The sequence below is a fragment of the Pongo abelii genome, chromosome 1, assembly GCF_028885655.2.
Source record: "Pongo abelii isolate AG06213 chromosome 1, NHGRI_mPonAbe1-v2.0_pri, whole genome shotgun sequence".
NCBI classification, from domain to species: domain Eukaryota; kingdom Metazoa; phylum Chordata; class Mammalia; order Primates; family Hominidae; genus Pongo; species Pongo abelii.
The window spans coordinates 47,953,219-47,979,223 of NC_071985.2; the positions used below are offsets into that span (position 1 = coordinate 47,953,219).

Consider the following 26,005-nt stretch of genomic DNA (forward strand, 5'->3'; position numbering starts at 1 on the left):
ACTTGCTTTATTATTATTTTTCTCCCCCATCTTAAAACTTCCAGTATTTCTGCATGGATGGGTTTTCCAGCCAGGCAGATGGAGGTAGTATCACTCAACAAATCCCACATACTTCCAGGGCCACTGGTCTGGGGCAAGGGATGAAGGTTCCTTGGTGCCGGGGCAGAAGAGATCTTGGGGATTACGGACTGTTCCTAAAGCCCTCCAGCCCAGAGGCCCAGGCCAATTTGCAGTGTGTGGGCTGGTTCCCTGCCTGGAACAGCAGAGCCTGGCATTTGGAGAGGGCTGGACCTAGAGTCAAACCTGTTAGTGGGACTATGTTGTGAGGTGCAGACCAGACCTCTTGCCAAGTGAAGGCAGCACCAGGCTGGCTACACTAGCAATAAGCTCTTCCTTCAATAACAATAAGCTCTTCCTACACTAGCAATAAGCTCTTCCCAACAGCTCAGAATGTGTGAGGGGTAGGGTTGGGGGATCAGAAACTTGAGCTAGGGTCTGGCAGCAGGCCCAGCAGTCACGTGCAGCCCAGGAGTCAGAACACTGGACAGGACTCCAGCGCTAAGCATCTTCCCGAGTTACTCAGTCCCTAGGCCTTAGCTTTGCCATCTGAAAAGCGGGGCAAGCAATTCCAGCACTGAAGATCATTCCAGTCCCATTGCCCTCTCTTGTTCCATCGGCTGCTTATGTGTTTCTGTTCTCCAGCAAAGCTGAGTTCCCCTGTCCTGCTGGCTCCAGCAGCCTCCCTCAGAGCCAAGCTAAAACTATTCTTGAGCCTCCATTCCTGCCAGCACAACACTGCCAGGCCAGGGTGACTCCCCACTCTCAGCAGCAGCACATTCATGTGGTAGTCATGCACGGAGGGAGAGGCCAGGCCTGGCCGCTGCCCAAGGTCCCAGCGCCAGGCTGCAGGAGAGAAACCCTCCTCCCCTAGCTGACCCCAATCTCAGAAAAAAAGTCCCATGAGCTATGAGGCTCCAGGGTGTAGCTGCCCAAGGCCCAGCATCCAACCAGGAGGCTGACAGGTGATCTTATGGGAGACTTCTATCAGCAAAGCTGGAAAAGCACCCCCTCTGCTTCCCTGTCATGCTGGGCAGACCCAGGAGAGCAACTGCCTCCGTTCTGCCTGCACTCGGGGCCTCACTGACCTGTAAGTCCCCGCACAACATCTCTGAATGGGGTCACCTCTGCCTGGAAGGACTGATCAGGAGGTTAGACCGATGCTGCCCAGCAAGTAGAGCTACAGCAAGAGGGGCATCTGAGGTGGGGTCCACTGGCATTTATAGACTTGGATCAGAAACTCACAGGCCATGCAGATCAATACCACTTATCAGCTCTCATCACCACACTGAATGACAGTATTCACTTTTTATAAGTTTTGGGGGAGTTCTGTTTAGAATCCGGTTCTACTTACAAGCTGTGCAGTTTTGGGAAAGTTACTTAACCTCTCTAATCTTTGGTTGTTTCATCTGAAAAACGAGAATACCTGTATCACTGAATTGCTGTAGAGGTTAAAAAGAATAATGTGTGGAAAATGTTTAGCACAGCAGCACATGGTAAGTCCTTTAAAAAGGGTGGTTCTTATTACTTATAAAAATAACATGTGCATTAGAAAAAACTTGGAAAATCTCAAAACATATAAAAAAGAAAATGTCTATCACCTATAAAGTTATCACTCTACTAAGTCAACTATTAGCATTTGTAGGTTTTGGGTTCTTCCAGGGTTTTTACTGTTCATAACACACACACACACACACGCACACAATAAAGTTATCATTATACTATATATTTTATATCTTTTCACTATATATTAAGCGTTTTTACTTTTCATTTTAAAGTCTTCAGGCCAGGTGCAGTGACTCACATCTATAATCCCAGCACTTTGGGAGGCCAAGGTGAGTGGATCACTTGAGGTCAGGAGTTCGAGACCAGCCTGGCCAACATGGCGAAACCCCGTCTCTCCTAAAAATACAAAAATTAGCTGGGCGTGGTGGTGCATGCCTCTAATCCCAGCTACTGGGGAGGCTGAGGTGGGAGAATTGCTTGAACCTGGGAGGCAGAGGTTGCAGTGAGCCGAGATCGTGCCACTGAACTCCAGCCTTGGAGACAGAGCAAGACTCCATCTCAACAATAATAATAATAAAGTCTTCAAAAATTATTAAAAACATACTTGTTAGATAGTAAACAATTATGTGAATGCATTACACAAAAATTATTTGGCCTGGCACAGCAGCTCACGCCTGTAATCCCAGCATTTTGGGAGGCCAAGGTGGGCGGATTACTTGAGGCCAGGAGTTAGAGACCAGCCTGGCCAACATGGTGAAACCCCATCTCTACAAAAATACAAAAATTAGCTGGGTGTGGTGGTGGATGCCTGTAGTCTCAGCTGCTTGGGAGGCTAAGGCAGGAGAATCGCTTAAACCTGGGAGGTGAAGGTTGCAGTGAGCCGAGATCCTGCCACTGCACTCCAGCCAGGGTGACAGAGGGAATAAATAAATAAATAAATAAAATATTTATTTTATTTATTATTCAAAAAATAAATAAATAAAAATTATTTGACCACTTTACCACCACTAGCCATTGAGGTTGTTTCCAATTTTCCACTATTATGTATAACAGTGTGACAAACATCCAAAATAGTTTTGCTTGGGACTCTGATTATGTCCACAGGCTAAATTCTTCGAAGGAGAATTACTGGGTCCAAGAGGAGAATCTTATAAAGATTCTTGGTTACAAATTGCAGATTGCTTGTCAAAAAGATTAACCAAGTTGTTTGTCCTCCAATAGCGTCTAAGGGTATTTGACTCATTACATCTGTTTCAGCAATTAGTATCTTGGATCTAAACGGCCTTGCTCAGCAGTGGGGGTGTAGCCTTTGCTGGGGGCCTTGAACAGTCAGGCCAAGTAGGGGAGCAAAGCTGGAGAAAATGTGTGTGTGGGGTGGCCCCACAGCCAGCAGATCTTGTTCTGTTCTCCTTCCACAGTGAACACAGATAATAACAAATGAACTGCTCTACTTGGGGATTTAAATTAGAGGTTACAAAGAACTTTCTGTCCACAAAGAGGACAGAAACACGAAATACCAGGACTGGGGTCTTTCTAGTCCTTCTGTTTGGAGTTTGGAGGGGCAAAGATGCTCTTCTGCCTGTGAAGTTCAAGGCCAGGTACATGGACAGGATGACAAGATGACCCGTGGCCTTAGGAGAGCCTCACAGTTCACACGGCAGTACTAGTGAGGAAAGTGCCGGCAAAATAGCATGGTTGGGTGGGTAGGTTGAGTGGCTATAAGTGACAGACACTGGCTTGGGGACAGATCTTCCATGCACTATCTACCTTGAACAATAAAGACAGACCAGGTAGCCCCCTGTTTTGCCCACAGGAGAAGAGGTTTTGCAATGTGCAAGTCCTTGCCTTCACAAGGGTCCTGGTTGATCCCTGGCCACATGTCCAGAAAGGCAGTGCCTAAGTGCTCTGACCTGCTCCAGCTGTCTCACCTTTCTTCTCAGTGCCTCCCCTTTCTAAGACATCACCTGACTTCCCCTTTCTAGGTGGATCCCATAGCCACGTGGTGAATATATGTCAGGCCTTCAGAGGCTGTGAACGAAAGAGCCAGGGTCCCTGCTGTGAACACAAGCCCAGGCACCTGGAAATCTAACATGGTCTGGACTTCTTTCCCACTTCCTCTTTCCCTCTTTTTCCCTGCAGTCTCCCTCTAGGCAAAGCAGAAGGGATGCAGAGGCTGCTGAGGCCAACCACAGCCTGGAGATGGACAGAGCAGGGATCTCACAGGGCTCACACCTCCCCCACAGTGCTTAGGCAGGAGACTGTGTCGCCCCAAATCTTGTTTATGGTATCTCCCATTCCCCCTCTCCTTAGCCCTCCCCTAGATGCAGCTGGCCAGGCATGGCCCAATTCAGATGCACCCACACCTATGGTTTATTGGAAAGTATTCTCCTTTACCTTACTTGTGCAACTATTAAAAAATCCTCCCTCATTCAGGCTGCCTTCCTGAACTGACCCACAGAAAGGGGATCATGTGACCCAGTCCCATCTGTCTAAACAAAAAATGCCCGTGGCTCTCATTCTTGCCCCTCACATGAATGCCTCTATGCTAGAGTTTATATCCCCACACACAGACAGACTGTCAGTCTCGTGACTTGTTATCTCATGAGGTCTGGGTTCAGTCCATTTGTGACACCCTCTGGGGAATCCTGGCAGTGAGCAAATTATTGCTGGCAAAACTGCACAAATGTCCTAAAATAAAGGGTCTCATCACTGCCTGCTACCACCTAACTTTTTTTTCCTCTTTTGGCAATACTTGTTGTCATGGAGATTCTAACACAATGGGGCAGGTAGGAAGCCAGTTGCTAGGCAACGAGATGCTGGAGGTACAGGATTGGCTGCCAAGGTCTAAAGGAGCAGAGAGGATGGAAAGGGAAGGTGGAAAGTAGAGAAACACCCTAGGGGCAACACAAAGGCATGGGAGAGAAGCAGAAGACAGGACCAGGGGAAGAAAAAAAAACAGAAGCCAGAAGAGAAAACAAGCAACCTCCCTGGTGCTGGGTCATCGTTTGTGTATGTGCTAGGATGCCCTCAGTAAAAACAACAAAGCAAAACAAATATCCATTAATATATTTGCATAGCTGTGTTTACATTGTAGCAGGATGAATAAAGATTTAGACAAAAAGAAGTTCTTAAATATCAGGGCAGAAAAATTCTACAAGAAAATACTACGTACAGGGGAAAGAGCATGGGCTTTAGTGTCAAAAACTTGGGTTTGAATCTTCACTCCACCCCTTCCTCGATGGGTGACCCAGTCAAGTGGCATAACTTCTTTGAGCTTTGGCTTCCTTCCTTCTTTCCTTCTTTTCTTTTCTTTCTTTCTTTCTTTTTTTCCTTCTTTCTTTCCTTCTTTCTTTCTCTTTCTTTCCTTTCTCTTTCTTTCTCCTTTTTTTTTTTTTTTTTTTTCCTGACAGAGTCTTGCTCTTCACCCAGGCTGGAGTGCAATGGCACGATCTCAGCTCACTGCAACCTCTGCCTCGCAGGTGCAAGCGATTCTACCGCCTCAGCCTCCCGAGTAGCTGGGATTATAGGTGCATGCTAGCATGCCCAGATAATTTTTGTATTTTTAGCAAAGATGGGGTTTCACCATGTTGGCTAGGCTTGTCTCGAACTCCTGACTTCAAGTGATCTACTATCCACCTCAGCCTCCCAAAGTGCTAGGATTACAGGTGTGAGCTGCTGTACACCCGGCCCATAAGCTTCAGTTTTCTTATCTGTAAAATGAGAATAGTAGCCAGGCACGGTGGCTCACACCTGTAATCCCAGCACTTTAGGAGGCCAATGCGGGACGATCACTTGAGTCCAGGAATTCGAGAACAGCCTGGGCAACATAACGAGACCCCCGTCTCTACAAAAAAATTAAAAATTACCTAGGCGTGGTGCCACATGCCTTTAGTCACAACTACTCGGGAGGATGAGGTGAGAGGATCCTTCAGCCTGGGAAGTCAGGGCTGCAGTGAGCAGTGATCATACCACTGCACTCCAGCCTGGTGACAAAGCGAGACCCTATCTCAAAATAAATAAACAAAATGAGAATAACAGCATGTATCTTACAGGGTTGTTTCAAGGAAAAATGAGATGAAGTGATGAGCTCGGGCACAGAGTGGGAGCTCAGGAAGTGCTCAATCACACGGTTATTTTTGTTGGCCTTCTGTGACCAACCATTTGTTTTTATCTTAATCACCATTATTATCACTAGAATTGAAAGGCTGTGCGATGAAATGGAAAGAACCTTGTTCCCGATGCCCAAAGACCTGGCTTCCATCCAGAGTAATGCACCCACTCTGAGCCATGGGCAAATGATTAACCTAAGTCTCAGTTGCTCATCTGTAAAATGGGGATAACAGTCTCTCCCTCACTGACCCAGTAGATGTCCTAAATGCTGAATACTCCCATCCCAACTCCCCGCCTTGCCTACTGTCTGGAGTGGGGCTACTTTCCTCCTTCACGGAAGGGAAGGGTTCAGTGATACCTGGATGCCCTTCCAAGCACCCCAATTCTACGTGACCACGTAGAAGACAGTGAAAGAGAATGCAGGCACGTGGAAGACAAAGCAAAGGGACATCCTCCAGGCTAATTTTCAGGCAAATTAATTTTGCCAAAGTCATGACTTCTGTTACCAGAAGCAAAGGGCAGTAGGGTGTCCTGACCGTAGTTACAGATGAAAACGTACAACAACCATTCCTGTAAATTTTACAGTGATGCAGCAATTCCATGTTGAGACTATATGAGGTCCTTTCAGAACATGAGAGTCACCAAGTCATAGAAGAGATACTTAAGGTGGCAGGACTGACTTGAGTTACTGCAAGCAGGTGGAGCTTTGGCAAAATACTGGATGCCTCCCAGGAAACCGTAAAATCTTTTGGGACCCATGAAGTTCAGAAAATTATTTTTGATGTCTAGCCTAAACCTTTCCTGCTGTAATTTTCAGTCCAGTCCCCCTGGTTCTGTACTCAGAGAGCAATTTAACTCGCTGAGAAGATAACTGTTTCACCAGCTTCTAGGTTCATGCCAGGACTGGGGCGGCAGGCAGGAGAGCAGTGACTCACGCCGACACTGTTTAATTCAGCTGTCTCACTGTCTACACTCCTTCCCGAGCTCTCGCCCCCAGTACTCTAAATCCCTCTGTGGTTCTGAAGCTGACTTTTCCAATAATACCAACAGCATCAGAGGAATGCTGCTACCATTTCTGCTTGGCCTGAGCCAGGCTTGTCAGGATGGGGAGGCTGGGTGAGGGGGCTGAGTTGGGACTGGGGACAGTCAGCAGGAGTGTGAGTAGGAGCTGGGGGGTAGCTGGTTTCCAGCCCTGTCCCCCTGGAGCATCCCCCAGCCAAGAGCAGCTCTCAGGGGGTGCAGAAGGCCTGGCTCTGTGGCCCAAGGCTGAAGAACTCTGGATGAGTTCATGGTAAAAAACAAACAAACAAACAAAAAAACAAAAACCATAACTTAAGTCTAGGTGCAGTGGCTCAAGCCTGTAATCCCAGCACTTTGGGAGGCTGAGATGGTCAGGAGTTCAAGACCAGCCTGGCCAACACGGTGAAACCCTGTCTCTACTAAAAATACAAAAAAATTTAGCCAGCGTGGTGGCGCACACCTATAATTTCAGCTACTCAGGAGGGTGAGGTATGAGAATTGTTGAACTTGGGAGGCAGAGGTTCCAGTGAGCCGAGACCGTGCCACTGTACTCCCGCCTGGGTGACAGAGCAAGATTCCGTCTCAAAAAAGAAAAAACAAAAACAAAAATGAAAAAACTTAGAGAAGAACCTAATTGCAACTTTAAGAACAAGGAGTTTTTTAGGCCCAATGGGGTCCAATTCTTTTTCTCCTGCACTGGGAAGAAGCATAAAGAAAAGAGCTTGAAACTGCAGCAGCAAGAAAGACTTAGGAAAGACTTTAGGAGGCGGCCTTGACAGTGATTGGGTGGAGAAAGAAGTCCTCTGATGCTGGTGGCATGTTCTAATTGGATTGGTGTTTTGTTTTTTTTTTTTTTAATCATTTTAGACCATTAAAAGGTGGACTTCTGAAAAACCATTCTCTCTGGTGGGTCAGTGGAAGGGTGGGTATGGGAAATATACCTGCGGAACCCATCCTGAGGTGCTCCAGAGAGGGGGCAGCTGATAACCTGAGCTGGCTGGAACTCAGAGGTTTCCAAAGGGCCTGTGGATCCCCCACTTGACACCACCACCGCGGCTGCCATGAGTGAGTAGAAAGGGGTGCTGGGCTGGGGGGACTCTCCTGCTTTATCTAGCTTCAAGTTCAACTCTTTTAAATATCGGCCCTTCTCTTAGTCTGTTCTAGCTGCTTTAACAAAATTTTGCAGACTGGGTGGCTTTTAACAATAGAACTATACTTCTCACAAAGTTCCGCAGGGTGGAAGCCCAAATTCAAGGTGCCAGGAGATGCAGTATCTGGTGAGCACCTGCTTTTTGGTTCATATATGGCACCTTCCTGCCCTGTCCTCACACGTTGGAAAGAGTGAAGAGTCTCTCTAAGGTCTCCTTCATAAGGGCCCTAATCCCATTCACAAAGAAGGCTCTGCCCTCATGACCAAATCACCCCTAAAGGCCCCACTGTCTAATACCATCACCCTGGAGGTTAGGACATTTTTTTTAGACAAGGTCTCACACTCTCACAGAGGCTGGAGTACAGTGGTGTGATCACAGCTCACTGCAGCCTCAACCTCCCAGGCTCAAGCAATCCTCCCACCTTAGTCTCCCAAGTAACTGGGACTACAGGTGCATGCCACCAAGCCCAGCTAATTTTTTGGGTGTATGATAGAGTCAGGATCTCACTATGTTGCTCAGGCTGGTTTTGAAATCCTGGACTCAAGTGGTCCTCCTGCCTCAGCCTCCCAAAGTGCTGGGATTACAGGCATGAGCCACTACACCCAGCCAGGATTCCAACATGAATGTTGAAGAGACACAAACATGCAGACAAGAGCAGCTCTCCATGTTAGAGCTGAGGTAAATTATGTGGTCTCCAGATGAAACAAGTCTGAAGACTCCTCCAGCTGAGTAGCTCCCTGGAGCTGGATGAGATGGGTGACCGCTATGGCTGCCATAAGTCTGTCTCTGAGCAGAAGCCAGAGCAGGAGACAACCTGGAGTATCTGAGAGGTTGGGAAGAGGAAAAGAGAACAGCAGCTTTACTGAACAGCTTTGGCAGAGACCTAGGGAAGGGCAAACCTCCCCAGGAGATGGCTCCTAGAACTAAGGAAATGAACTTTCCAGAGCTAGACTTCAGGTAGGGAATCTCTCAAGTGCTAGAGGATTGTGATCCCAGGACAAACTCGACCTTGAGGGCTTTTTGGCTCAGGAGAGTCCTTTGCTCTTTTACTAGGACTGAGGGATCAGATACCTTAGTGTTGTAAGCCTCCCTAGGCTTGAAATTTCTGACTCATCTTGGTCCACTTTTTTTGTCACTCCCTCACCCATTTTTTTGAGTTTTTATTTTGAAGTAATTTTAGATTTACAGAAAAGTTGCAAAGATAGTACAGAGTTCCCATCCACCCTTCACCCAGTTTCCCCTAATTTTAGAATTTACATAACCATGGTACATTTGCTAAAACTAAGAAATCAACACTGGCACATTACTATTAACTAAAGTATGGACTGTATTTGGAGTCCACCAGTTCTTCCACTATTGTTCTTTTTCTGTTCCAGGATTCAGTCTGGGATATTCCATGGCATATAGCTTCCCTCCACCTTTTGAAACCAAAGCTTCCTTTGGAAAACTCCAGCCTGTCTCCACCATGCTTCAGGGGAAAAGGAGAAGTCATTCGGGTTATTGTCCACCTTTGGTTCAGAGCAGGATAGCACCACACAGGGCATGGGGCAGGAGTAAAAGGAAGAGAAAGTCACAGAGAAAGCGAGTCAAGGGAGGAGGCTCGCTCAGCAACCTGGAGAGACCTGGAGAGTCTCTCCTTTGGGGCTTTTCTCTGCTCCAGCCTTGGGGACCCCTCTGGTACAGAGGTCATTCACTGTACAAAGGCTTTCAGGGATGACTGGGGCCTACGTCCCAGGAGCTGGAAGAATGAGGTCTCGAGAGTCACAGATGAGCTTCTTTGCTTAAGACCCTTCCTCTCTAGGGCAGATAACCAGGCCCAAGCTGTCTCCTTGGTTCAGAGCCCAGAACTTGGCCTGTGACTTTAAAACTCAGCCCCTATTTTTGAGCACATAACACTTCATAATAAACAGCAGAGAAAGTGAAGCTGAGACAAGACTGTATCTCAGCAGAATTGTTTCCAAATAAAGTGTTGTTTTTTCCCCCTCAAACTCTCCCTGGAGATGCCTATGGTGCTTAAAAACCACTAAACATCTCTCCTTGTTTATGACACAGACGCCATCCCTCCCTCCCCCTGTCCCTGAGCCTGGTCTCTTTTATAGCAATTGCGTGAGTGGCGCTGAAGAGAATCAGAGCAGGCACTCGGAAGCCTGCCTGATGGTCCCCCTCCTAGTAAGAGGGGCTCATGACAGACGCAAGATTCATGGAGAGAAGCTCCCAGGACTTGAGCATCGAAGTGGGCTCTAAGTCCTGGATTTCGCTGGCTGCCTGCCACAGACTCTGAACTGCCAGAGAATCCATTCTTCTGTACCACCTGTGGGTCAGGACCTCATGAAACCCTTAACAAATTCATTTTGTGCTCTGTGCTTACAAGGCACACAGGGAACTGGAATTGCATCTGGGAAAAAGGGATGGAAGGGGCCATCCAAGGAGAGGTTAATGGACTAGGGTGGTTGATTCCAGAGTGAAGGTCAAAGGGAGGCTGGCTCATGGACCTTGCAGATATAATGCCTTTGTTCTCTGTTCCCACTGAAAACAGGCCCTTGCAAAAGGAAGTCCTCCTCTAGCCATAAAGATTGGGGTTGGATACAAGAAAATGACATGAGGAGGAGCTGGGAACCTTGAATCATGTGATCCAAAGAGAGTGTGACCTCATTGTCCCAGAGGGTCCTCCTTGTAGGGTTTTTCCTCCTGGGGGTCCCAACCTGGCCAGCTAAGCCCAAGTGGGGAGGCTGTCAGGGTGGGTGACTGCCAGCAGGCAGAGATCTGGCCTTATGCCTCCTCATATGCTAAGTGGGGCCAACAAAAGTCCTGTCCCCACTAGAGGCTCCAGAAATGTTTTCTGAATGACAGGCAGCTCCTTCCTGATGCCAATGCCCCACCTGATAATGATCATCTGTCCAGAGGCAGGGGGAGAGATGTCATGGCCCCTGTATAGCCTATCAGCTCCAGGGTAAGCCACAGAAAACAATAACACCTCCTCCCACTTACTTCTGTCCCCAAACTGAAGACTCAGGCTCCTCATGGCCGGGACCCTACCAGCCTGTAGTTTCACAGCCTTTTTAAAATGGCAACATGAGGACTGCCCTCACCCACTGCTTTTACTGCATCCATTAGCTCAGTTCCTTCTAGTGGGGGGAAGGCAATTGACAGATGATGAACTTGAGGTTTGGAGAGTGTGAGAGATTGTCCAAGGTCACATCTCCACCCCCTGCTCCTATTCCAGGCGAAGCACGTCCAGTTGGTCCTGTGGTCCTGCCAGTTTTCTTGACCCTTGCTCTCTGGTCTTACCACCCTAACTCAGGCAGTTCCGCTTCCTCACCAGGACACACCTTTGTTCTCCTGGCCCCATGCTGCGTCGCCCACTCACACCATTTCCACCCTGAGGCCAAAAAGACCTGATCGAATTGTGGTTCTGATAACAACCCTCCTATGGGGTAAAATCAAGTTTCTTGGGGGTCCTCTAAGAACCTCCACCACTTGATTCCTCCCTATTTCCCAGACTCATCTCTCTGCCCTCCCTGCCTCATTCTTTGTCTTCAAGTTTTACTAAATAGTTTATCATTTATCCACACACCACGAGGTTTCAAGCTTATCCTTAGCTAATTTCTATTCATCCTCCAAGCTGAGCTCAGACGTCATCCCTTCCAGGAAGGCCTCTCTGACCTTCTGTAAGTGGCCCTGAGCTGCCAGAGCACTGTGTACATAGCGCTGGCTGCTCAGTCACCATGTATACCTGGCTCATCTCCAAAGCTGCCTTCTTGAAGAACACTTAGCTTTGGCCACCTGGCGCCTGGTATCATGCCTGGCACGTAGTAGACACTCAGTATATATTGGAGGCATTGAGGACATCTTGACGCCCAGGCATGCTGCAGCTGAACTCCCTCTCCTTGCTCCCTGGCCAAGGTGGGTGGGGCCTACTTCCCCGACTCTGCTTTCTGGAATCTGGGGGAATGGAGTTGGGCAGGAGATGGCACACCTCACAGGGGAGGGGCCTGCCTCACCTCGTCACACTGGGCCAGGACATCACGGGCACAGCAGGAGGAAATGAGACACAGCTGGCAAGGAAACAGACCAGGAAATCTTCCCCGCGGAACAGGAAGCAGGGTGGAGCATGGGGGCTGAGCTTCTGCAGGAGTGTGAGGGAGGAAACCCAGCTCCTGTGCCTCAGGTCCTCCCAGCTCGGCCCTCAGCCTGGTGGAGCAGGGGCTCTGCAGCCTGTGGGAAGGGGTCCTTGTGTACTCCCAGCTTGGCCCTCAGCCCAGTGGAGCACGGGCTCTGCAGCCTGTGAGAAGGGGTCTTTGCAGATCCCCTTCTCAGGCTTTAACCCGTGGGCCCCAGGGGCGTGTTAGGAGGTTATATGATAGTCTGTGGTTTGCACAGTGAGCCTTGACCAGGAAACCCCCAGGAAGACAGCACAGCTGTCTTCAGAGTGAGGCCGGAGGGGGAGAGGGAGAGTGTAGGGGGGTATTTGGCCAAGGCCAATGTGTGTGAATCCTGAGAAATGCTGGGTGCCTTAGGTGGGTGAAGGCTGGGAAGCCAGATGGGCCTGCAGAAGGCCTAGAACACTCCTTCTCCTCAACCCCCTTCACCGATTCTCCTCTTCGTCCTTAACTTCCCATCACAAGATCGCTTCCTCAGTGACCATTTCCCTAACCTCCCAGACTAGACCAATGTTCCCGTTGCTTCTCCCTTGTTAAAACCTACCCTGCTAGGCCAGGCGTGGTGGCTCATGTCTGTAATCCCAGCATTTTGGGAGGCCCAGGCAGGAGGATCACTTGAGGTTAGGAGTTTGAGACCAGCCTGGCCAACATGATGAAACTCCGTCTCTACTGAAAACACAAAAATTAGCTGGGTATGGTGGTAGGCACCTGTGATCTTAGCTACTCGGGAGGCTGAGGCAGGAGAATCGCTTGAACCCAGGAGGCGGAGGTTGCAGTGAGCCGAGATTGCGCCATTGCACTCCACCCTGGGCAACAAGAGCAAAACTCCATCTCAGAAACAAACAAACAAACAAAAAACAAACAAAAAAAACCCCACCCTGCTTGTCCAACATCTTCCCACTGGGCTGGAAACTCTGTTGGGGCAGGGACCATATTTCATTCACCACTCTATCTCCCACACCTAGTGCAGTCCTGTAAACATAGTAGATGCTCAATAAATATGGTGGAATAGGTGGCCACAGGAAGTAACTGGAGAATGATGGAAATGGGAATCTCATGACCAGGCACTAAGTCTGGGCCAAAGACAGAGCCAGAGAGTGACAGTGTCTGCCCTTTCCTGATCCACAAACAAACAAACAAAAATCCTGAGGAGTTCTTTGAAAGTCCAGCCCATGAGCTGCTGTGGTTCTTTCACATGAGCCCAGGCTGTAACAGGACTGGCTTGATCAAGCTCCCTCTTCAGTGCATCCAAAGCCCTGGGCTAACGAGCTAACCTCAGGGCTGGGGTTAGGTACTCCAAAGAAGGGAAGAGAGTCCCTGTCATCAGGAAGCCCTTGGACTAATGAGAGATACATGAAGGTGCCCTTGGCAATTTCCCAGCCTGATGGGAGAGATGGGGTCTACAGGTGGACAGAGGCTCAAGAGAGAAATAATAACAACAGCAAACACTGACGGACACGTACCACGTGCCAGGCATTGCTTCCAGCATTTTATGTGTATCAGCTCATTTCATTTTCACAAAACCCCGTTGGGTAGATAATGTTATTGTTCTCATTTTACAGGTGAGAAAACTGAGATGCAGTGAGGTTAAGGCACTTGCCTTAATCACACAATCAAGACATGGGGTGGCTAAGATTTAAGCCCAGGCTGCTGGCTCCAGAGCCGATATTCTAAACCATGACTCCACAGCATCTCTGGTATGAGCGATGCACATAACTGAAGAGGATGCAGTTCTGAAGTGAAGTTAACCACAGTTAGTTAATGAGCATCCTAGAGGACGAGAATGCTGCATCAGGAAGGACATGGCTTGGTGGAAGAGGCAGGAGGACAACTTGGTTGCAGGGGACACATAAGTGATAACTGAGACAGTACAGGAAAATCTGCTTTCAACTCGGCCAAGAGGCAGAGAGATGGAATTTCTTCTCCCGTCCCTTGGCTGGAAGACAGTGGCCATGTTGGAGGCCAGCTTCTAATCCCAACTGAAATTCCCAGACCCAGCCCACTTGCTGTGGCAATGCACACTGCTGCGCCTGCCTGCCCCTACCCTGGCCCCACTCTGCCCCCAGTCCCTGCCTCGGATTGATCAGAAACCTGGTATGGCCTGGAGAGGAGGAACCTGGTGAGCAGAGGTGAGAAACAGACTCGGCGCCCGTTGGCACTTGGGGGAGGGAGGAGGCTTCCAGGAAGCACTTGAAGAAAGGATAGCCACTGAGCCAGAGAATGGGAAAGGGAGAGCTGGTTGGAGCCTCTGAAGATCTGGCTTATTGAGAAAGCTTCAGTTGAAAGGAAGGGATTTGTTGAATGAAGGAAGAGAAGCAACACAGTCTTCAGTTCTAAGCATGAATCAGGGTGAGGTGCCTAATACTACCCTTACACATCCTTGTGCCTAGCACACTGTCAGGGCCCACAGAAGAGCTGACAAAATTGAACCCAAATAAGCAGGCTTTGCAGCAGAGGCAGACACCTTAGCTCGGCCTGAGATTCCCTGGGTTATCAGTATGGAGGACTGGGGTCCCACTGGTGGTGGGAGTGCCTCAGGACCAGCCCAGACTCTCAGCCTTGGAGGTGTGCTTGGATACAGTCCTCAGGTGTGGCGGGTCCACACTAGAGACATGAAGCAATCCTCAGCTGCTTTCACGTCCCTCCCCTCAACGGCTTCCTCACTGTGCTAGGCACAAGAGCAAAGCACCTTGCCCTTGCCTAATGCTTAGCCCAGATGCCCTCCCGCATAGAGAAGGTTCAAATATTCCCTGCTCAATGCTCCCTTTCTCAGGCCTGACCCTCTAAACTGGTCTCTGAATCCTGGAGTAGCGAGGGGGCTTCAGCAGGTTCCCGTGCTGGACAGCTCCCAGAGCCCCAGTTCCAGGGTGGAGCCTGCCCTTCCTGCTGCTCTGCCCCAGGGCTCTACACAGATAAGGCTGTCCAGAGAAAGGCCAGCTCCCAGTAAACCCCACGGCCCCTCACTCACTTCACTTCATGACCCACGCGTCACAGAGATAACCTATTTCTGATTCTCCCTCAAGGGATAATGCTACTTTGCTGCCTGTCTGTCCTCCTCTCCCCATCCTTTTAGAGTAACCCAGCAGAGCCAGTCCTCAACTATGCTGATAGAGAGTTCATGGGGCCTGCATGGGGAGCTCTGCCACCAAGGACTAACCCGGCTTCGCCTCTGGCTACTCAAAGTCCACAGACCTCTGATTACAGGACTCTCTTCAAGCTGGCTCCTAAGGCTCCCTCCTGCAGGTTCCTGCAGACCCCATGTAGCCTGGGAGCTCCACAAGCTTTCCATTCCAGCAACCACCTCTCCCCTCCCTTTCTCCTGGGTCATCCTGAGCCCCAACCCTGCCTTGACCAAGAGGCTATGAAATGAACAAGTGAGGCCAAAATAAGGCCCTGCCCACATGATGCACTCCCATAGCCCAGGTGTAGGGGCTGCTTGGGCCCAGAATGGCCTTTCGATCTACTAATGGGCAAAGAAGTACCACTCCCAGGCAACCTGCTCCGGTCCCCTTCCACGTTGTGGAAGCTTTGTTCTTTCACTCTTCACAATAAATCTTGCTGCCACTCAAAAAAAAAAAAAGTGCCACTCCCTTGCCTGCTGCCAGACTTCTTGGCTCTCAGCTCGTGGCTGGTGCTATTCTCAGGACGGCTTGCTACATTCAGCCTCCTCCCACCTGCACTGATGGTGGTCCCACTACCCTGACCCCTCAGGGCCTGAAGGCAGAGTCTTAACACCTGCTCTTGATTCATCACCATCCTGGTGAGCCTCCAATGGCCCCAGGCTCATCCATCCTCCCTGCAGCTGCAACTAGAGCAAAAGCAGAAGGGATAGTACTGAAAGTAGGGAGTGGCTCAGAGTTGGGAAGAAGCCTGTGCTGAGGCCAATAGGAGCCACAGTCTGATGGTGGGAGAGGAAAAAGAATGTGTACTCAGACACATGCTAAACTGCCCCTTCCCCTTCCCCCATGACAATGTTGCAATCATTGTAACATACAAATGACTGCACATATCGTGCGGGCCCAGTACACGGAAGCTCAGGGGACTCCTGAGAAAAGACAGAACCAGAAGAGAATGCGCCAAAAGAGAAAGGCCACCAACATTTGGATAAACTCTTCCTTCTGGATTAGGTTCTGCAATCCTCTGACTCATCTGTCGTCTAACTGCTGCCCCAGGGCCTGACTAATTGCAGGAAAGTTGAATGCAGCCAAAGAAAACAGAGGTAGATGTTAGAGAGTCCCAGGTTTCCAGGGCTTGGAGGGAGAGCAAATGTCTTAATTTATGGGCATGCATTAGCCTTTCCCATGGGAGAGGAAGTTGTCTCTGGCCAGGAGTGGATTGAGGCCTGAGGACCCAAGTAGCCCCACTTGCTGACAGGCTTGTGGGGTTGATAGATGAATAGGGCCTGAAGCTGGAGACGATGGGGCTGGAAAAGGCATCAGTCACCTAAGGCTTTATGAAGCTAGTGGCAGCAGCCGTGATCGAATACCCCTATTCCCACCCCACATCCCAACCTCACAGTTGCAGCCCCTACTCAGCCCCAGATATCAAAACTTCCACCTTCCAGATGGGGCAACACTGCTTGGTGTCTGGGGCAATTTAAGGCAGGGCTTGGCAACATCTTTGGTGATGGGAACCTCATGCAGACTGAACAATGTCCACAGAGGCCCCCAGTAATCAGGAACAGGGAGTGAGATGTGACTGGGAAAGGATGTAGCCCCAAATTGAGAATGGTGGTATTTGAGAGTGACAGGAGAGGGCCACCAACCGCATCCCAATCCTCCCTGGACTCGCTCCTGGTTTGATGGGTAGAGCTCTGAGCTGGGAGGTAAAGACTGGGTCCCCTCCCAGTTGGCTATGAGGCCCTCCACCCCTTTCTGCAAGGTGCTATCATCTTGCCACCTGGACCCGTGCTTTTCTCCCATTCCCTGCTGGGTACAATTGATTATCTCCTCCTTGTCACTCTCTATGTATCTCAGTCTTTAGAGCACAATCCAAAGACCACCTCCTTCAGGAAACCTTCTGCGCCAGGGCCCCCATTCTTCAATTAATGACCCCGATTTACTGACTGACACTCTCTACACCTTACATGGAATAAGTGGGCAAAGTGCTGCCTACAGAGCACCAGCCTGGAAGTCAGGAAACCCTGGTTAGAGCCGCAGCACTGCCACACTGGCTGTGTGACTCTAGAGAAATCACTTGCATGCTCTGAATCTGTTTCTTCAGCAAAATGAGGGGTGGTGCTAGGAGCCTTTGGGTGATGGAGTTCTGCTTGTTCTGTGAGCTGTTGTCCCACCCCACCCTTTGCCAGGGGACTATGAGCTTTCCCAGGGCAGGGACTGTCTTTCCCTCTCTGCTTCAGGATTGTGTCTGCTGTTGCTGATTCCACAAAGACTTGCTGATGGCAAATAGGTGGATGTGTGTGCTAGCAGGAGGCAGTGAGAGGAGAGGCAGGCAGCTTTTTAAAATGCTAACGGCCCATGCAGGTGTGGCTGGTGCTTCCCATGCAGGTGGGGCAGCTTCCCACACCACAGGAGCCCTGCTTCAGGAAGAGAGGAGAGTGGGGGATTGAGAGGGGAGGGAGAGAAGACACCTCTGCAGACTGTCCTCGCATTGTCTAGCCTGCAGCTTGCACAGGTGGCCTCATCAAAGACATCGCTAAGCCCTTCCTTAGATTGTTCCAGACCCTGAGCAGGGTTGCTCTATCCAGGTGGCAATTTTGATATCTAAGGCTGAGTAGGGGCTGCAATCAAGAGCTCCGGGGTTGGTGGCCCTCTCCTGTCATTTCGGGTGCTGTCCTTCTCAGTTTGAGTCCATGTCCTTTCCTTTCCCTGTTTCAGCTTTCTCACCTCCCCAGACCTCTTGTGGGGCACAGAAGAGGGACAATGCCGCCGAGAGGGAGAAGATGCTCTTGAGAGGGAGATTCAAGAAGCAGCAATTCACAGGCCAGAAGGAGATGTTGCAGCTGGGGTGGGGCCCAGGGTGGAGTGATGGGTCTCCTACCAGGAGAGCCAGCCAGCAGGCTGCAGAACTGCAGAGATTTGCATATATCTGCATACATTTACACACACTTATTTTCTGTCCCAATGCCAACCTAGCTCCTCACACCCTCCTTCTATGTGCCAGGCCTGCTCAGCCCCTGCAGCCCAGGCAGGACAATACCTGGCTGGGAGCACCTGGGGCTACTCAAAGGCAACTGAGCCCTGGGAGGGGCCCTAACTCGGGGAGGTTGTGGGAACAGCCCTTCCTCTCCTCACCTCTTGACAAAGAGGCCCTCTGAGCACAGCTCTCCTATGGTGCCAACCTGTCACTGCTAAGGGGTGACAACGACTGCAGCCTCCCTCCCTTGCCTCATCTACCCCAGGTGACCCCATCACACTTTAAGGATGAGAAGAAAATGTGTGTGGAGCTGGAGAGACGCCTTAGGGATCTTTGACTCCAATACCGTTGTTTTACAGGAGAGGCAAAGGAAAGGGCTGAACACTCAGTTAATTCAGTCAATCTGTCCATGTTGCCTACTTTGGGACAGACACCACTCTAAAGGCCAGGAATTCAGCAGGGGACAGAATAGCCCCAAGTCATCCTCTAACAGCTTGACTGCATGCGTTGGAGAGAGGGGCCATGAAGAAAAAAGAAAGGTAGCAGGTTAGATGGTGCTAAGTATACTGAACAATAAAATGAGAGAAGGGGCAAGGAGCACCAGGTTGGGGTGAAATGGCCTTTAGAAAGACACCTCACTGTCTGCAATCCTCAGTCATCGGCAAGCTGGTTATAGGACCAGAGGTACAGTCTGCCCTTCTAACGCCTATCCCACCCCATTCCACCCAGCCACTCCTTCCCATCTGCTTTTCTGGGCTGGAAAATGGGGCAAAAAGAGTTCTCAGATGGGCAAGAGGCCTGGCCGACTCAGCTAAGCCAGCCCACTGGCTCGTGGCCTAGATGCTCCGACTCCTGGCCCCGCGCACAAGGCTCACCCACCCAAACAGCAGCTTCCCCCTGCAGCCCTTCCTCAGCTGGGCCTGGGCACCTCGCAGCATGCAGTCATTAACACCTGTGTCCAAAAAAGAAAGCCAGGGGTTGCCAGGGACCAGGAAGCAGAGGATTGATGGAAACTTTATGGAGAGAGGAAATGTTCTAAATCATAATTGTGATGGTAGTTAAACTACTGTATACATGTGTCAAACTCATTGAATTTCATTTCATGTAAATTATACCTAGATAAAGCTGCCAAAAAAAAGGAAAACAGTAAGGCAGGAACTACCTAGCTGGGGAGATTTTGGAATGGAACTGAGAGGAGGGTGGGACCCTGGAAGGGGATAGGCTGAGATCAGAGGGCCCTGGTTACATTTCCTACCCCATCCCTTACTAGTGGCATGGCCTTGGATGCTTACCATTCACCTGATTACCTCACTTTCTGCATCTGTGAAATAGAGAAAATGCCTTCCCTGGGCGGGCACGGTGGCTCATGCCTGTAATCCCAGTACTTTGGGAGGTCGAGGCAGATGGACCACTTGAGGTCAGGAGTTTGAGAACAGCCTGGCCAACAGGGTGAAACCCCATCTCCACTAAAAATACAAAAATTAGCTGGGTATGATGGTGCGCACCTGTAATCCCAGTCACTCTGGAGGCTGAGGCAGGAGAATTGCTTGAACCTGGGAGCTGAAGGTTGCAGTGAGCTAAGATCATGCCACTGCACTCCAACCAGGGTGACAAAGCGAGAATCCATCTCAAAAAAAAAAAAAAAAAAAGAAAAAAGAAAAAAGTCTTCCTCATGGGATGGTTGTGAGGATCAAGCTACATAACATAACTTTGGGGTCATCCCATAATATGTGCTCAGATAATAACAAATAACAGGCCGGGCACGGTGGCTCCCGCCTGTAATCCCAGCTCTTCGGGAGGCCAAGGCAGGTGGATCACTTGAGCCCAGGAGTTCGAGATGAGCCTGATCAACATGGCAAAACTCTGTCTCTACTAAAAATACAAGAAATAGCCAGGAGTGGTGGTGTGCGCCTGTGGTCCCAGCTACACAGGAGGCTGAGGTGGGAGGATCAATCAAGCCCAGAAGGCAGAGGCTGCAATGAACCAAGATCATGCCACTTCACTTCAGCCTAGGTGACTGAGTAAGACCTCTTCTCAAAAAAATGAAAAACAAAACAAAAAAACACTTTATTCAACATTTACTGGGCAGGCATTAGCTTAAGTGCTTTACGCATATTAACTTAATTTAACATTTCCCTACAAGGTACTAAATATTACTATTCCAATTTTATGGATGAGGAAATTGAGGCAAAGATGACAATTTGCCTCTCTTTTCCCTATCTGTAACATGGGAATTTTCAACCTTTCTCTGTTTTTAACTCTGTTTCTGCTGCATGCCAATGGGTGCTCTGGGGTAAAAAGGCTCCATATTCAAATAAGTTAGAGAAGTGTGGGGCTGAATAGATTTCTTTCTAAAAAATGGAGATATAATGCAAATATAATAAAATCCAAACTTTTGGGCTGGGTGCGGTGGCTCACACTTGTAATCCCAGCACTTTGGGAGGCCAAGGTGGGTGGATCACCTGAGGTCAGGAGTTTGAGATCAGCCTGACCGATATGATGAAACACCGTCTTTACTAAAAATACAAAAATTAGCTGGGCGTGGTGGTGTGTGCCTGTAGTCCCAGCTACTCAGGAGGCTGAGACAGGAGAATTGCTTGAACCCAGGGGGCAGAGGTTGCAGTGAACCAAGATCATGCCACTGCACTCCAGCCTGGGCGACAGAGCAAGACTCCATTGCAAAAAAGAAAAAAAAATCCAATCTTTTAAATTGTACAATTGACTTGTTTTTATATACTCACTAAGTATGCAACCACCACTACTATCTAATCTCGAAACATTTTCACCATCCCCCAAAAAAACCCATAACTAATAGTAGTCGCTCCCTATTTTTCCTGTCCCCAGCCCTACCAACGACTAATTTACTTTCTGTCTCTGCGGATTAGCCAAAACTCATACCTGGGTGTGTGGCTCACAGCTGTAATCCCAGCACTTTGGGAGGCTGAGGTGGGAGGATCACTTGAGGCTAGGAGTTCAGACCAGCCTGGGCAACATAGCAAGACTCTGTCTCTACAAAAAAAAAAAAAAAAATTTTAATCAGCTGGGTGTGGTGGCACCTACCTGTAGTCCTAGCTACTCAGGAAGCTGAGGTGGGAGGATCGCTTGAGCCCGGGAGTTTGAGGCTGCCGTGAGCTATGATTGCGCCACTGCACTCTAGCCTGGGCAGCAGAGCAAGACCCTATCTCTTAAAAACAAACAAACAAAAACTCATATAAATAAAATCATACAATACGTGAGCTTTTGTGTATGGCTTTTTTCACTTGGCAAGATGTTTTCAAGATTTATCCATGTTGGAGCATGTGTCAGCACCTCATTCCTTTTTATGGCTGAATAAGATTCCACTGTATGATATATCACATTTTTGTTTATCCATTTATCACTCATTAGCTTATTTCCACTTTTTTGGCTATTATGAATTTTGCTGCTATGAACATTTGTGTACATATGTCTTCAACTCTCTTGAGTATATCTCTTGAGTATATACCTAGAAGTGGAATTGCTGGGTCAAGTGTATCTCATCTCTATGTTTAACTTTTTGAGAAATTGCCAAACTGTTTTCCAAATCTGCTGTGCCATTTTACATTTCCACTAACAATCTCTAAGGATTCCAATTTCCCCACATCCTGGTCGACACTTGTTACTGCCTGTCTTTTTTATTTTAGCCATCCTAGTTGGGGGGAAGTGGTATCTCATGTTCCAATTTGCATTTTTCCTGATGATTATTGATGTTGAGCATATTTTCATGTGCATATTTTCCATTTGTGTATTGTCTTTGGATAAATGTCTATTCAAATATTTTGCCTACTTTTAATTTGAGTTTATTGTTGAATTTTAAGCATACTTTTTTGTGCGTTCGTTTGTTTGTTTGAGGCAGGGTCTCCCTGTGTTGCCCAGGCTGGAGTGCAATGGTGAGATCTTGGCTCAAGCTATCCTCCCACATCAACCTCCCAAGTAGCCAGGACTACAGGCACACCACCATGCCTGGCTAATTTTTGCATTTTTTGTAAAGATGAGGTTTTGCTGTGTTTCCCAGGATGGTCTCAACCTCCTGGACTCAAACAACCCACCCACCTTGGCCTCTTAAAGTGCTGGAATTACAGACATGAGCCACCATGTCCAGCAATCATTCTTCATGTATTCTAGATACTAGACCCTTGTCAGATAGGTGATTTACAAATATGTTTTCTCATAATTTGAGTTGAGTTATTCACCTTCTGTCAAGAAATAAATAAAAGGTGTTTTTTTTAATGTGGTAAACTACACATAACATAAAGCTTACCATCTTTGTTTTTGTTTCTTTGAGACAGGTTTTTGCTCTGTTGCCCAGGCAGGACTGCAGCGGCACGACCATGGCTCACTGCAGCCTCAATTTCCCATGCTCAAGCCTTCTTCCCACCTCAGCTTCCTGTGTAGCTGGGACTACAGGTGCGCACCACCATGCCTGGCTAATTTTTGTAATTTTGTAGAGATGCAGGAGCGGGTCTTGCTATATTGCCAGAGTTGGTCTCAGATTCCTGGGCTCAAGTGAGCCTTGGCCTCCCAAAGTGCTGGGGTTACAGGCGTGAGCTACTGTGCCCAGCGTAAAACTTACCATCTTAACCATTTTAGATGCACAGTTCAGGGGTGCTATGAACTGAAATGTGTATCTCACACCCTCCAAATTTGTATTTTGAAGGTCTAACCCACGTAACCTATAGTGTGGTTATATTTGGAGATAGGGTCTTAAGAGGTAATTAAGGTTAAATGAGATCATATCAGTGGGACCCTAATTCAATAGGGTAAGAAGAGAAAAAGATACCAAAGATCTCTCTCTCTCCCCCTCTCCCTCTCTCCTTCTCTCCCTGCTCTCTGTCTTCCCTTCTTCTTCCGCCCCCATGTGTGCCTGCACACTGAGAAAAGGCTGTGTGAGGACCCAGGGAGAAGGCAGCCACCTGTGAGCCAGGAAGACAGACCTCACCAGGCACCAACCTCAGCCCCTTGATTTTGGACTTCCAGACTCCAGAACTGTGAGAAAATAAATTTCTGTTGTTTAAGCCACCTAGCCTGTGGCACTTTGTTATGGCAGCCCAAGCAGGCCAATACAGGTGGTATTAAGTACACTCAAAGTTTTGTGCAACCGTCACTACCATCTAGCTTCAGAACTCTTATCATGTTGCAAAACTTAAACTGTACCCATTAAAAAACAGCTCTCCATTTCTCCCTCCCCCAGCCCTGGCAACCCCCATTTTACTTTCTGTCTCTAGTAATCTGACCACTCTAGGTAACCCGGAGAAGTAAATCACAGACTGTCTCTTTTTGTGGCTGGTTTATTTCACTTAGCATTTCATCAAGGTTCACCCATGTTGTAGCATATATGAGAATTTCCTTCCTCTGTAAGGCTGAATAATATTTCATTGCATACCACATTTTGTTTATCTATTCATCTGTCAACAGATACATGGGTTGCTTCTACCTTTGGCTATGGTGAATAATGTTGCCATGAACATGAGTGTACAAATATCTCTTTGAGATTCTGCTTGCAAATTCTTTTGGGTGTCTACTGAGACGTGGAATTGCTGAATCATATGGCAATTCTATTTTTAATATTTTGAAGAACTGTCATACTGCTTTCTATAGCTGTTGCACCAATTTACATTCCTATCAATATTGCACACAGATTCTGTTCCAATTTCTCCATATCATTGCCAATGCTTGTTACTTTCTGTGCTTTTGATAGCAGCCATCCTATTGGGTGTGAGGTAGTATCTCCTTTTGGTTTTGATTTACATTTCTTAATAACTAGTGATGTTAAGCATCTTTTCATATGCTTGTGGTCCATTTATATATATTCTTTGAAGAAATGTCTATTCAAGTCATTTGCCCATTTAAAAAATCAGTTTTTTTTGTCATTGTTAAATTGTAGAAGTTCTTTATATTTTCCAGATACTAGACCCTTATCAGATATATGATTTGCAAATTTTTTTTCCTAATCTGTGGGTTGTCTTTTCACTTTCTCAGTATTTTCCTTTGAGGCACAAATGTTTTTAATTTTGTTGAAATCCGATTTGTCTATTTGTGTGTGTGTGTCTGTGAATGAAGAACTTCTCAAAGCCTTTCCTATGTTCATGTAGATCAAGATTCCAAAAGACAGATGATCTTACTGCATTTCCACAACTTAGCTGACCACAGAAACCTAGTTCTGTGCCTCCCCCATCATCGTATTCTCCTCACAGAATAATTTGCAAGTCACAGAACACACTCTGAAATGTTCTGCTTTAAGGGTTTTCAGTACTCCATGAAAAACCCTTCAGCAGAAGATGAGTCATCACACATTCAGAACACTAAAACCAGAATAGATCCAGCCCAGTGCCTGATTTTAGGGATGAGGGCCCAATGACCTGCCCAAAGCTTGGGAGACTGGGGAGAAGATCAGGCCCCTGGGACAACTACCCGAATGGGGAACTCAAGACAGGAAGCATTTATCTTATCAGTTGTGCATGGGGTTGGGGCTGGGTGGGAGGACCTTGGTCAGTTGCTTCCAGAGTGAGGATTTTAGGCCCATCCTTCACTCGTGTGAGCCTTTGGTTTGGAAAGGCAGGGGCCCTTCTCCTCTCCCGTGGGATGCCAGGACTTGGGCTGCCTGCCAGTTGGCCAAGAGCTTCCTTGATTCCCTGCTTTGCTGTCTGCTCCGGACTCTCCCCAAACCCCTTTCTCTGGATGACTCAGGGGCAGATAAGTGAACTGAGTGAAAGAGCCAGAATCCAGGCCTTGGTGGAGCATCTGGACTGGCCCAGCCTGTCAGCAGGGCTGATGGGCTAAGCTCTGGGCGGTTTCTTATGGACTCAGAGGAGATTCTAGAAACAGACTCAGGAGGGCTTTCATAAGGCTGCCGTGGGCTCTGCTGGACACAGGCACATCCCAAGCTGGAACCAGCTGCTGAGAAAGCAGCTGTATTCCATCTCCAGGATTTGGTTTACCAAGATGACAAGAAGATCCAATGCCTGACAATTATACAACTTTTTCTTTGAGAGTCTGCACACACATCTCAGGCAATCTCTTAGTCACATGGGAGACCAGAGGGGCAATAAAATTCTTTCTCATTCACTCTTTCCTAACACATTATGACTCTGGAGAATCTAAGTGGTTAGAATCCAGATTCTTTGTTTTTATAGCTGCATATAGAGTAGGTTACATTTCCCCGTCTATATGCAGCTCTATCTTGTAAGGAACCATTAGATGAGCAGTCCCTAAAAACATGGTGTCATGAAAAGAGCAATGGTTTTATAGTCTCATAAATGTGGGTTTGAATCTAGAGTCCTCCAGGTACTGGATGATTGACCTTGGACCACTTCTTTCATGTCTCTGAACTTGATATTGTTCTTACATTTAAAGTGGAAATAACAATACATGTGAAAGATCTGGCACATATCAGTGGTTCCATAAATGCTAGTTTCCTTCCCAAATTGCACTGTACAGAAAAATCATCACAGGTGATGGAATTTCTCAATTGGAAAGGATCTTGGAGATGATCCAGTTGGATTCTTTAATTTTTCAGAGGACGAAGTTGGAGCACAGAGAGAGTAAGTGACTTGCTGAAGGACACGCTGCAAAGTGAGATTGCTACATTCTACTCAATCCAAGTTTCCTTGGGAAGCTGAAGGCCCTGACTGGCTCCTCTCCCCCAGGCACCAGCACTGTTCTTCTTAAGCTATTTACATGCTTTATCTTGAGGCTTGAGTTTTGACCAGTGGAAGCACTATTGGCCATGAGAATAGAAGACCGGAGGTTTACACAGTTACTCCAGGGAGTTGGCAACTTCAACAGCTCCTTATTTATTTCCATGGCTTCCTTGGGAAGAAAGGAGAAAGAGGATTTCAAAGGCTCAAAAAAGGTCAATTGTTTGCCCAAGGACACCCAGCAAGCTTG

The 26,005-nt window shown here is 48.1% G+C and overlaps 1 protein-coding gene across 13 annotated transcripts in view; it reads right to left on the reverse strand.

The window, feature by feature from the left end:
• The window catches only part of NAV1 (neuron navigator 1), a 282,581-nt gene that overhangs the window by 212,186 nt on the left and 44,390 nt on the right, over nucleotides 1-26,005 (reverse strand). For 9 of the 13 annotated variants that reach the window (XM_063725839.1, XM_063725836.1, XM_054523273.2 and 6 more), the window contains exon 2: nucleotides 20,999-21,109. The exons of the other annotated variants lie outside the window; for them this stretch is intronic. The gene's annotated coding sequence lies outside the window, so the exon portion shown is untranslated. The remainder of the gene's footprint in view (nucleotides 1-20,998; nucleotides 21,110-26,005) is intronic. 13 annotated transcript variants of the gene reach the window in all.